At 41.2% G+C, this 12,491-nt stretch overlaps 1 protein-coding gene across 5 annotated transcripts in view; it reads right to left on the reverse strand.

The window, feature by feature from the left end:
* The window catches only part of LOC149210323 (protein STRUBBELIG-RECEPTOR FAMILY 8-like), a 34,957-nt gene that overhangs the window by 17,649 nt on the left and 4,817 nt on the right, over positions 1 to 12,491 (reverse strand). The gene's annotated exons all lie outside the window — the stretch shown is intronic.

Raw genomic sequence — 12,491 nt, forward strand, 5'->3', positions numbered from 1 at the left:
ATTCATCCATCCATGTCACCATCTGACTCACAGACCTTCGGTGTATGTGTCAATGGACATGGTCCCCAGTGGACTTCCTGCAACTTGATACAACCCTAAACACAAAAACATCTTTGAAAATTCTATTTTCATTAACCTTTCCATCGATGAGTGCCACCCTGAAACCTTTGACTTCCATTGCTGAAATGGACACCAGGTTCTTCTTGCGATTAGGTACATAAAAGAGATTTTGTAAATGAATCGAGTTACCCTCATTCAATTGAGGGATAGCATTCCCTACACCCTTTCCGGGATAGGTGGCATCGGCTCCAAGTATAATCCCACGATTGTTTTCATCTCTACCAAATTAGAGAGTGCACCCATCTATCCGATGAAGTGCCTTGAAGCACTACAATCAATAAGCCAGATTCCCAAGGAATCTGAAGGAGAGGGCCAATACAAGATAACACCTCTTTATCTTATCAGAAATAACATTTGATTCTTCATACCTGGGGTTTCTTGCTTTCTTTGAAGAGTCAACCATTTCCTTGATGACCTGCATTACTTGTCATTCCTTTGATCATTGAAGATGTCCCTGGAATGATTGTTATCTTCATTAAGAGATCTGTCTCTGCCATTCGGACACTCCTTCGCATAATGGCCCGAACTTATTACAACTAAGGCATCCACCTTTCCTTCCACCCTTCTTTAGGTAGGCCATCAGAAACTTCCACTGTGCCATTCTGATAAAATATTCTCTGCTTCGACTTCACCCTTAGTGAATTTGAAGAGGGATGAGGAATCCACTGATCCTTTTGTCCTTTCCCAAGTGTCTTCGGTGATTGCTCTTTCACTCTTGCTTGGGCATTGTTTTCACCTCAGCTCTGATACCATGTTAATTTTAGGTATGTTCTATGCTAGAGCAATTTATTTCAATTTTCACAATTAGCTCAATATCTTTTCCAAATTAGCAATCACATCAGCATTAAAGTAAACTGCATATAGAACATAAATATAAATCGCAGAAGACAAGCCAAGACAAGAGGACACAAGATGTGGCGCTAGCCAGGGACAAACCCCAACGTGGGGAAACCCTTGATCAATTCTTCTTATATGTTCTTCAATAGTTCATCAAAGAGAGAGAGATAGTACGTTTACAATAGAAGTCAACACTTTGACTTATTTAGATAAGAGCATAGATCATCTCTAAGAAGATGATACATGAGATCAGTTGAAGACATGCTGCTTCAACTGATTCTCCAAGGTGACTCCTTCACCTATCGTTGTGCTGCATTTCGTCATCATGTTGCACCTCACCGCGCTGCACCCATCATCACTATGCTACATCTCATCACGCTTCATTAATCATGACTATACCCATCACTGTACTGCATTATGTGCCATTGTTGCACCATGTTGCCATCCTGACCTATGTGTTGGTTGCACCTTGCTTGCTTGTTGTCCCTTGCTTACTTGTTGTCCTTAGCATGCTTGTTGTTGCATGCTAGCTGTAACATTGCATGCTTGGTGTATTTTTTGCTAAGTAACATACAGTTGTCCCAATGTTAGTTAGTTGTCCCTTTCATGCTGCTCTCCTTCGAAGACAGATACTCCGACTGCTCCGGCAGTTCCCGGCAGTTCTGACGATTCCAACAGTTCTAGCAGTTTTGGCAGTTCCTGCTTTTCCGGCAATTCCAGCTTTTCCGACAGTTCCGGCGTTTCCGACAGTTCTGGCTTTTCCGACAATTCCGGCTTTTTCAGCTCTTCTGGCAATTCCGGCCCTTCAGGAATTTCCGGCTTTTCCAGCAGTTTCGGCTTTTCTGGCTCTTCCGACAGTTCCAGCTCTTCCAGCAATTCCGGCAATTCCGGCTTTTACGGCTTTTCCGACAGTTCCCACTTTTCCAACTCTTCCAACAGTTCCGGCGCTTCCGATAGTTTCGGCTTTTTCGGCAGTTCCGACTTTTCCAACAGTTCCAGCTTTTCTAACAATTTTGGCTTTCTGCCCTCTGAATCAGGGCAGCGTTATCCCTTAGGATCTCTCCTCCTACTAAAACCCAAAGACAAGTAGAGAGAGAGAGATCCCAAGTGTGTGATCATGAAGTGTCCAAATGAGGAGAATGCTCCTTGTATTTATATGCAAAACGTTGAGGTTGAATAGACATGATTGTTGGGCTTCTGAGCCTACATAAGTTGTTGGCCGACTTTGACAATTTTTCTATAATCAAAATAAATTCATATCTCCATAAATACTTATCGGAATCAGAGGATCTTTAGATCAATCCTACACCTCTCGATGAGAGGAATCTAGGAAAAATATCAGTAGTCACAAATAAGGTGATCCACATGGAGTTTGGCCCTAGTTGCCAATTTTAACACCCCTCCATAAACTATAGAAAGGCATGAGTCCTCTCTCCTAAGACATGCACTCAATGAATATCTTTTGACTAAACTACTCTGCAATTATACTCAACCTTGTGGAGAAAAGGCAAATCAAGTGAAGAGGCTAGGGTTTGTTTTTGTTTGGCTTTGTTGAGGGATTCGTTCGGTAACTAATTGCAGGTGAAGACCGTAGGTTCAGTGACAAGTTCTTATGTGGTTTCGACCCTCATTAGGGCATCAATTACAAGTCTATTGGTCTAGAAGTAGTGAGGATTTGAGGCATAAACATATGTTTTGGATTTGATTATTGCAGACCTAGCCACAGTTCTGAAGAAGAGAATTTTGAGTCTAGTATGGCATATCTTTTGGGAATCAACACATCATCTTTCTAAAGTATTACAGCCCTATATTAACGCAAGGGAAAGTAAACAATTCATATTATAGACCTGCGGATTAGGGCACCACTCAATGACAACTCTCAGTCCCCAAAAACCAAGCAACAGAAGCATCAGAATTGAAGATTCCTGGCCCATATACAAGCTCAGCAATTGCAATTGGATATCTATGGACGTTTTGGCTTTGTCTCAAAAGTAGAAGCATATACATACTTATAGGCATGCCTGCGGTCCTATCAAGGAGGTAAACCAACCTAATACAAGAAATGATAAAGTTGAATGTAAATTACTAAATGGTAATTGTTGATGTTTCTTGACCTGGAAGGATGGCTCATTAAGTACTTTTGAAGTGGCACACCTTGCAGAAATTTGTAGCAATAGTATATCATCATCTATGCTTCCAATAAGGACTTCTAAACAAGATAGCGGGGAAGCACCCCCCTGAACCTGCTCCTGAAGCGCGCTTTGGGGGGGAGCGCATCGAGAGCGACCCTAGGAGCGCTCTCCCTAAAACAAATCCGCTTCCTACCAATTTAGGAGTGATAGAGGGGGCTATTGAAGATTGCAAACAAAAATTTGGTCCTAGTGTTGATACGCAGTTCATGATAATGTTAAATTCTTGAAGTAAAAGTGGCATTCTCCTTTATCTTTCATTTTCATCATTTTACTTAAATTTTTAACATTACCATGAAATGACTCAGGATGTTTGAGAGTGGTCCCAACCTCATTGGTTCATATGTAGAAAGTAGAATTTGAGATCTCACTCAAAATCCAACAAACTTACCATTTTTTCAGGCTTTCAGGATTGGGGGAATTGCAATGTTTCCATTGGATTTTGTCATGTACTAAGGTATGGAACTTGTATTTAATCAAGAGCACCAAGCCCTCTATGTGGTGGAGACTCCCAATAATCAAGAGCACCTAAGGTACTAGGGTATGGAATTGTATTTAATCAAAAGCACCAAGGTCATTCAACTATGCAAGAGGAGACTCCCAATAAAGCATGAGACAAGAAATTAGAAATTTCTCGTGGCAAGAGAGTCAAGCAGTAGATAATAGATTTACTTGTCTTTTCTAGTTTCTAGTACTTTTTATAACTATTGACTCTTTGATATTTATTATGTTATTTTTTCTAAACAATATATGACAATTTAAGTTTGAATTTTGAAGTTGGATTTCGTAACTCATTGGTAGCGAATTATGAATATGATGCTTCGTGAAAGTTGAAAGTTGATAAAATTTCATTTCATGTTAGATATTCTTTGTTATCATTTGGTTACTTGGTAATGGTAATGGTTACAAGTACAAGTTACAACTTTTGTGATCAATGATGATACATATTATATATCGAATTTTGAAAACTTGAAACTTTAAGATTGATGAATCATGAGACTCGTTGTGTTGTATGTTACTAACTTGTGGACGTGGTTGATGAAGATTATAAGTTCTAGATGATTGATGTTATATGGTTCAATCCATGTTCTTATGCTTTTTATATCTAATTCATCATTCTGCACGCTTTTGTTGACATATATGCATCAAAATATATAAAAATATATATTATATGAAAATTCACTCCCGATTCACTCGCAGAATGGGAGCTTTTGAAAATGTCGCTCCCTGCTCCCACTCCCAAGCAACCTTGCTTCTAAAAGGGTACAGTATATTTACAGTGGCAAATAGTGTTGAATATCTCTTGGTATCTGGACTGTGATAGCAATGACAAGGTCTCATCATTACCTTACAGCAGTAGTGTTATACTTGACAGTCTTAATGTTTTTGAGTGAAAGGACAGAGGTATTATATACAGTGGCATTCTCCTTAGATGATAGAAGTTGAGCATTTGTAGAAGAATGTATATACCACTGTAGTAAGGTTATCATCATCAGCGCACAAGCCTTCATCATTGCACAATTCACTATATCATTGCTATAAAGATACATTTGTTCAACACTTCATTAAAAGAGTTACTTGGCTTTTCGTTCATGTCAAGGTTTTATTGTTGGTACAAGGGTTTCATGATCTAAGTATTAATGCACATCTAAAGCAAAATAGGCATAAAGACTTTTGTTGTAAATCATTGTAAGTTGATCATTGTCCCTGGTACAGGAGCACGCAATAATATGCAGAAGTATGCTCATTGTAAGTAGGTCATTGTCCTTGGTACGGGAGCGCGCAATAATCCGCAGAAGTATATTCATTGTAACTGGGTCATTGTCCCTGGTACGGGAGCCCACAATAGTTGTCAAATTCATTATCAATTTTAGGGTGGTGGTGCTAGGCAGGGGGTTGGAGCATGAAAACACTTCAAGGTGGTAGGGTGGTGCTAGGCAAGGGGTTGGAGCATGAAAACACTTCAAGGTGGTAGGGTGGTGTTAGGGCAAGTTAGAACTTTCTAGGCTATTGGAGCATCCTTTTAGCAGCAGCTAATAAAATCAGGGAGTTGGAGCGTCCTTCAAGTTAGAGCTAGAGAATTGAACGCTTTTCTAGAGTACTAGGGAGTTGGGACTTCCTTTTTTAGTTGGAGTTGAAGCATTTGATGTACTCACAAAATTATTAGAAAAGCGTTCAGTGGTTTTTGTCCTGGAGGAGTTTCCACCTAAAAATTTTGGTGTCTAATGTCTATTGCTTGTTTGTGCTTTGAATTGATGCTAAAGATTAATTAATAAGTAACTAATTGCTAAGAAATATTGATTCACCCCCATCTCAGTATTCCAACATCATATGCACATACTACTTCACTCCATCTCTTCGAAGGCGCATGGCACCTTTTGTTTATAATTCCCCAAGTTTTAAATCATATTGACTTTTAAAATCTCGTATTTCCACTTTTTCCAATGTGAACACTGACCTAACTAGTTTTAGGGTATTTTAATTGAAATTCAAAATCCTAAATCTTAGGTTGAGTACCTAATATTGACCTATTAGTATTTTATTGTTCTAATCCATAGGGGGTGAGGGTCAATATAACAATATCCATAGGCACGTAGCCATTACAACAATATTTCTCATCATCATGTCACTCACAAGGAATTGAACCTAGGTGGGGGAGATAAAAGCATTTTGCCCAACCACCCAAGAGAACCCTAATTGATTTCATTTTAAATTTATATATATTTTCTATATTATTTGTGCTTTTGCCAAATGATAAAAGTGGTTAAATTTCAAAAATGTAAATCTTTGTATTTGCCGCAAGACAGGAGTGCCAAGAAATGGGCAATGCAAGAGAATGGAAAGTGCAGAAGGATAAGTGTTCCGAGAAATAGTTGTGCAAAAGGAAAGGTGTAAGGAGAAATGGAAGAGATGTCTTCTACATACTAGCAAAAAATGGCTAAGTATTAGAGTAACGTGTGACTAGCTATGTGCAGAGATGCAAAGCAGAAAGTGTGTATATTGCAAAGCTTTTGTTCAGGGTAAAAAGTTATGCACAAGGCTTTTGAAAATATATGACTAATTATGGATTTTTTAATAGAGAACAGAAAAGTATGAATGATTCATGAAGAATGATGATGGGTTCAAGTAATGCATAAAAACAAGTCAAGACTTCTATATTTGACATCACTTTATTTATTAGTGGTGTTATGACCAATTTTTTAGCTTGTAAAGTCACCCCCATGCTTCATGGAAGTGTCTTGACTTGAGGTATGGACAGGAGCCCTTCATTTGAGGCATCTTTTGAAGGTTAATAAGCATTATTTGAGGTTTTATTTGAGCTACTTTTGAGGGGATTGCCCCCTTCGGAGAATTTATCACCTCTCTTATGAAGGCTTCAAACAATGTAAAGCTAATCATTGTCATGACTTAGTCTCCAAGTTGTGGATGACAAGTCAAATCATTATTTCTTGGGAAGGGTTTCAAACTAGTCGTTAAAAAGAAAATTATATAAGGCTAATCCCTCATCTAATGTATGTGTTATTGATTGTGAGATCATCATGCCATAATAAGAAGCTTTTTTCAGTGCAAACGTGTCTTGTGGATTGATTCTTCTATTCTTCTTCTTCTTAGCCATGTAAAATATTGCACTTCATAAATAATTGCAGGATTTTCCAAATTACGCAGAGCTAGTGAATTGATCCATTCAAGGGCTACGTAGTCACATGGAAGAGGGAGATCAGGACACCAGACCTCACTTTCTCTTTGTTGGGTTAGAATTATCAAAATTTGATTGTTGGATTAGCACTTCTTGAGGATTTCTCCTACTTGAATTTGGGCACCAATACATCATCTTACACTAGAGTAAGGGCAACTCATCTTTACGACTTTGAGCTCACATCTTATTCCAAAAACACAAGGTTGATTTAGAAGGGGTTGTGAACACAATCTAGCACCAAAAGAGGTAAGCCTCACCTCAACTCCACCTATTTTTAAAAAACCAAAACTTTTTCAAATCTCAATCTTTTATAAAAGATAAAACACAAAAATTAGAAAATATAAAAAAATACCAAAAAGCATTTCATTAGCTTGGCCTTAATTTCCATTTTTCAACTTGTTTTTCACTTGGGCTATACTTGAATATTATCTATTTCACAGCCGTTAGCCCAATAAAAGTATAGCTTGTTTGTTTTGTGTAGAAAAGGTTGATCTGCAGCAAATTCTAGTAGTTTTCCAAGGGTTTTACAGGTCTACAATATTATTGGCAGAAGTAGATTTGGGTGGTAACTGGTAAGTGAAGCCCTTCTTCAAAGCTTTGAGCCTAAAAGTGCTGATTTGGGGTAGCATCGAATGTGCTCTAGCCACGAAATTTGGTGGAGAGGTTGGGGCACATGAGATCTCCAATACCCAGAAGGGGTTTGGACAGATTCTAAACAGATCAGGAGATATTAAAATAATTAATATTTTTAATGGAGTCCTTAAGTCTAGACTTAGGGAAAATAAAATATTAATGTGTATTAATATGGATCTATGTTAGTGGTCCAAAAGACATGGATCAAACCAGATCTAATCGTAGCCGTTGATTAGGGACTTAATCTCGGCCATTGAGATGTCAACAGGAAAAGTATAAGAGGAGGCTTGAGGGTCACTTGGAGAAGTACACCAAATGATCAGTCATTCTATTCTCTAGAGCGGGGTTTGTTAAAAGAGATAGAATCAGTCATCGGGAGAGCAGTTGAGGGGCATTGAATATAGAGAAACAGAGAAGGCAAAGATTGTGTCAAGAGAGCGGCGCAGCAGCCAAGGAGGGTGACGCAGAGCTAGCAAGGGCTCACACAGGGCCACGCAGAGGCAGCGAAGTGTTGCGCAGAGCATCAAAGGGGCCAGCGCAGCTGACGCAGAGACTCCCAAAGCTGACGCAGGGCCTCCTAGGGTTGACGCAGGCCTAGAAAGGCTGACGCAGGGCCAGCGTGAGACAAAGAGGGGCTAACGTAGTCCAAATTGGGCAGACGCTGAGGTTGCAGGAGCAGTTTTGTGCTAAGGAGCTGCCAGAAGGGCATTCCGGGGTTTCAACCAAGAGATTTCTCTCAAACTTTGAGGTATAGCTGCTAAGGAAATTCTTTGTTGGGTAGGCCAATTTCGACACCCAGATTGTACTCTGATATTGCTTAATAAGAAAACCCTCAGATAGCTACACCGGTTTTACCGCATTGGGTTTTTCCGGGGACATTGGTCCAAAAATAATGGTGTCATGTGGTGTGTTTGTTTTTGTTTCTTTTAGTTGTTGATCTATAATATGTTGAGCATGCACTGATGTTTATTTTCAGTATTTACTTTGTAAATAACTTGTTAAAGAAAAATAACAAGTAGGTAGGAATTCAAAAAAAAGTGCATGAAGGGTTTCTAAACTCAGGAGACTTAGAAACTTCAACATGGTATCAGAGCGTGATTGCAGATCACAGGAGGACTAAAAGACATCAGCGGAGCGGAGCAATAGCAGCAGAAAACAGTTATCCCGAGGTGACAGAAGTTGTTTCTAGCAACGCAGACGCTAAGGAAGCGTGACGCAGAGCCAACCAGAGCCTCGCAAAAGAAGCCGGGAACTGCGCAAAGCCTCAGAGAGGCCAGCCTTGTTGGCGCAAAGGGCCAGAGGGCTGACGCAGGGCATCCCAGGGCTGACGCAGACAAATTCAGAGTGACGCAGAGACAGCGTGAGGCAAAGAAGGGCTGATGCAGTTCACAGAGAGGCAGTTGTTGGGGTCTAGAAGGCTGCAGGAATATTGCAGAGTGGAGCTGGTGAGGTACTGTAGTCAGAACAGTACTTGACAGAGCAAGGCCAGAGGAGTTGTTACCGAGGGTTTCTAGCCGAGGAACCTGGATCAACAGTGCAGTTGCACAAGCCGATCAGAGTAGGGGACATCTCGACAAGCGGCAGAAGGATTTCCAGAAGGGAAATCACGACTCAGAGGGAATCCAGAAGATAACTTCTAGACGAGAAGTAGAGACTCGGAGGAGTCGAACAGAGAACTTCCAAGAGGGAAGTAGAGGAGCGTCATGGCACTACATCGGGTAAGAGACCAAGATAGACTAGACAGAGCATCGAACTTCGCAATCTGGAAGGCCAGAATCTTATTAGTGCTTGACAGGAATCGTGTCAAGAACTTTGCCTTGAAGACGATAGCTATCCTAGTCGACCCAAATGATAATGACAAGTACGAAGAGGCGATGGCGAAGGCCAAGTGCATTATCTTTGACGGGGTCAAGGATCATGTGGTACCACATATAGCTGAGAAGGAAACGGCAATTGAGATGTGGGAGGCTCTCAAGAACCTGTACCAGCATACTTCTGTGTAGAGAAGAATGTTGCTCGAGAACCAGATGAGGTCGTATCAGATGAAGAAGGGTCAAACGATTGACTCCTTCCTCAGAGGACTAAATGAGATCCGAGATCAGTTGACTGCTATAGGAGCGACACCGGATTAGGAGCTTATGGTAAGGACAGCATTGAATGTTGTCTCAAAAGAGTGGGAAGTGTTTGTCCAAAGCATCCTGGGCAGAGGGACTCTCCTACCTTGGAACGAGATGTGGGTAGCTCTTCACCAGGAAAAAATCAGACGACAATCAAAGACAAGTAGCAACAGCAAAGGGATCAAGGTCAAGGAGGAAGAGGAGGATGTGACCCTAGCATTTGAGGGAAAGCAGGAGAAGCGGAAGAAGAAAGATCTCTCCAAGATCAAGTGCTTCCACTGTGGGGAGATGGGCAATGTGACCTAGTGCCCAAGGAAGAAGAGTAAGGGAGAGTCTTCCGAGACTAAGGCAGCGTCAGCGCGGGCAGAGAAAGAAGTTTTGACAGACAATGATTGTGCCATGAGTGCACCACTTAAGCGAAAGTGGGGAGACATCAAGCTATAGTCAGGCGGACTACAAGAGATGAGGGGCAAGATCCTTGAGAAACCCAGCCTCTTGGATTAGACCTTGCTACGAGAGCCCCGACAAGGAGTATCAGGACTGGTTGAGTGGGTAGAAACAGATTCAGATGGAGCAGCAGAGAGAGCTACAATGTAGAAGTCCCGAGACAGTGCAAAGCTAGCAGGCTGCAGCAGTGCAAGAGGCACAGGAGTGTTGCACCAGTGCAAGAAGGCACAGCGAGGTGTGCAACGTTGCGAGATGCAGGTAGTTGTTGCAGCAGCGCAGAGGTCAAAGAGAGGGAGCACATGTCAGCAGCAGAGGGAGCTTCAGCATCAGTGGTTTCTAGCCCAACAGAGAGGTCAATTGGGAGATCAGTTACTTACTTCTCAGTAATTGAGTTGCAGTGCAGTAGTGGACAGCACGATGCAACATGATGAGAGGAGGTGCTGTGCAGATGCAGTGTTGGGAGAAAGGACCAGCAGCAGCACGGATGCAGTGGGAGTTGTCGTATAGATGCAGCAGTGGCAGTGGCAGAGCCATGGGCAGTAGTACAGGAGGCAGCAGTGCAAAGGATGGTGGGCAGGAAGGCTTAGCATCAACACAGGTACCAATGTTGGATGGTCAAAGTAATACTCAGTGAGGAGTATTGCTAGAGCACAGTCCTCGCTAAGAGGGAGTGTTGATTTGGGGTAGCACCAGATGTGCTATAGCCGCGAAATTTGGTGGAGAGGTTGGGGAACATGAGATCTCCAATACCCAGAAGGGGTTTGGGCAGATTCTAAACAGATAAGGAGATATTAAAATAATTAATATTTTTAATGGAATCCCTAAGTCTAAACTTAGGGAAAATAAATTATTAATGTGTATTAATATGAATCTATGTTAGAGTGGTCCAAAAGACATGGATCAAGCCAGATGTAATCTTAGCCGTTGATTAGGGACTTAAATATCGGCCGTTGAAATGTCAACAGGAAAAGTATAATAGGAGGCTTGAGGGTCACTTGGAGAAGTACACTAGATGAGTAGTCATTCTATTCTCTAGAGCGGGGTTTGCTAAGAGAGATAGAATCAGTGATCGGGAGAGCAGCTGAGGGGCATTGAGTACAAAAAAGCAGAGAAGGCAGAGATTGTGCCGGGAGAGCAGCGCAGCAGCCAAGGAAGGTGACACAGAGCCAGCAAGGGCTCACGCAAGGCCACGTAGAGGCAGCCAAGTGTTGCGCAAAGCACCAGAGGGGCCAGCGCAGCTGACGCAGAGGCTCCCAGAGTTGACACAAGGCCTCCTGGGGCTGACGCAGGGCCAGCGTGAGACAGAGAGGGCCTCACGTAGTCCAAATTGGGCAGACGTTGGGGTCGCAGGAGCAATTTTGTGGTGAGGAGCTGCCGGAAGGGTATTCCGGGGTTTCAGCCAGGAGATTTCTCTCAAACTGTGAGGTATAGCTGCTAAGGAAATTCTTTGTTGGGTAGGCCAGTTTTGGCACCCAAATTGTACTATGATATTGCTTAATAAGAAAACCCTCAGATAGCTGCACCGGTTTTCCCACATTGGGTTTTTCCAGGGACATAGGTCCAAAAATAATGGTGGCATGTGGTGTGTTTGTTCTTGTTTCTTTTAGTTGCTGATCTGTAATATGTTGAGCATGCACTGGTGTTTATTTTCAGTATTTATTTTGTAAATAACGTGTTAAAGATAATATCAAGTAGGTAGGAATAAATCAGAAAAAGTGCATGAAGGGTTTCTAAACTAAGGAAACTTAGAAACTTCAACAAAAAGGTATATACTTGTAAACTTTTGTTATATTCTTCACTTCTGGGCATTAATTCATTATTATTATTTAAAGTGAAAAATCAATTTCTAGCTTGATTTTCTGCATAAATAAAAATCTAGGTTTTGACCCCTTGGGGATTTGACCCATTTCATTGAGTAATATTTTCCAGATTGTCATATCTTTCAATTTACTCGTTCATTTTTAAGTGTTGGATTGTCCTAACACTTCCACCTCTTAATCCCAAACTTAATAGATCATTTATACATTTGTGGTGGCCCCAAAAGGGGATTTAGCTTGCTGGTTTCTGCGTGCAATTTTGCAGGTCTGAAGTTGTAGAACAGCAAATCAAGTATTCATTTTTGGCCATATACCAAGACCTACAACAAATTATTTCATTTCAACTTGGTAACGGCTCTTAACACTCAATTATTGTGCTATTTCAAAGCTTATTTTCCATAATTATAGTGTTATTTCTTGTTGGTCTACAGTTTCTGCAGTCAAATGTTATCTTCAGATCAGCAATATTTTAAAATTAGCTTCTATATTCCATCACCAAAAAGGTATTATAATATTAGGCAATGGTCTACACAACTGTGTTGGAGGGTATTTAGTGTAGGGAATCCTCCCTTTGTTTTATAAGAATTGGCCTAAAGATTGAGGACATATGCCCAGATGGCAATGGGCACTTGTC

This window comes from Pinus tabuliformis, chromosome 1_2 (assembly GCF_031772625.1).
Source record: "Pinus tabuliformis cultivar Carrire ecotype Pingquan chromosome 1_2, CPIR1, whole genome shotgun sequence".
NCBI lineage: Eukaryota > Viridiplantae > Streptophyta > Pinopsida > Pinales > Pinaceae > Pinus > Pinus tabuliformis.